This window comes from Equus asinus, unplaced genomic scaffold, assembly GCF_041296235.1.
Source record: "Equus asinus isolate D_3611 breed Donkey unplaced genomic scaffold, EquAss-T2T_v2 contig_308, whole genome shotgun sequence".
In the NCBI taxonomy this organism is placed as follows: domain Eukaryota; kingdom Metazoa; phylum Chordata; class Mammalia; order Perissodactyla; family Equidae; genus Equus; species Equus asinus.
The window spans coordinates 4317-5000 of NW_027224970.1; positions in this window are offsets into that span (position 1 = coordinate 4317).

Here is a 684-nt window from a genome sequence, read left to right on the forward strand (position 1 = left end):
GCTCTCGGCTCCGGTCGGGTGGGGCCCGCGCGCCAGGCGCCCGGCGCGGGACGCTGGCGCCGTGTGCGGGAGAGCCCTGGCCGTGGCGGGGCCGAGCCCCCGTGAGCTGCGCGTGGGGCGACGGGGCCAGTCGCCGTTCCGGGCGCCGCGGGACCGCCCCTGGTGCTGGAGGCCCCTGGCGGTGAGACCCCGTGTGTGCTCCGGCGGCCGACTTGCCTCGGGAGGTTCTGTCTTCCCTCCTTCGCCCCGAGCGCGTCTCTCGGCGGGCCGCGGCCCTTCCGCCGCCGCCTCTCCGGCGCCTCGGCCCTCGCCGCCGCCGGCCTTCTCCCGAGCCCTTCCCCGTCGTCGCCTGTTCTGGCTGCCCGACCGGGGCCCCGCCCCGAGCGCGACTCGCTTCCCGGGGCCGCTGCGGCCTCCTCCGTGTCTGCCGCCGCCACCCGCGCGACGGCGACGTTGCGTGCGGGCGGGGGACCGTCTCCCGCGGCGCCCCGTTCTGGCGCGCGCGTGTCTGTCGCAGCGCGGGTCGGGTCCCGGCCAGCCGTCGTGACCGGCCGCCGGCGCGCCGCGCCACCCCCGGGGGCGGGGGGTCGGGCCTCGGTCCGGCTCCTGGCCCGCGGGGGCGTGCGCGGGCCGTCCGGCCGGCCGGTGTCGACGCGACTGCCTGGTGCCCCGGCCCCGCTCACG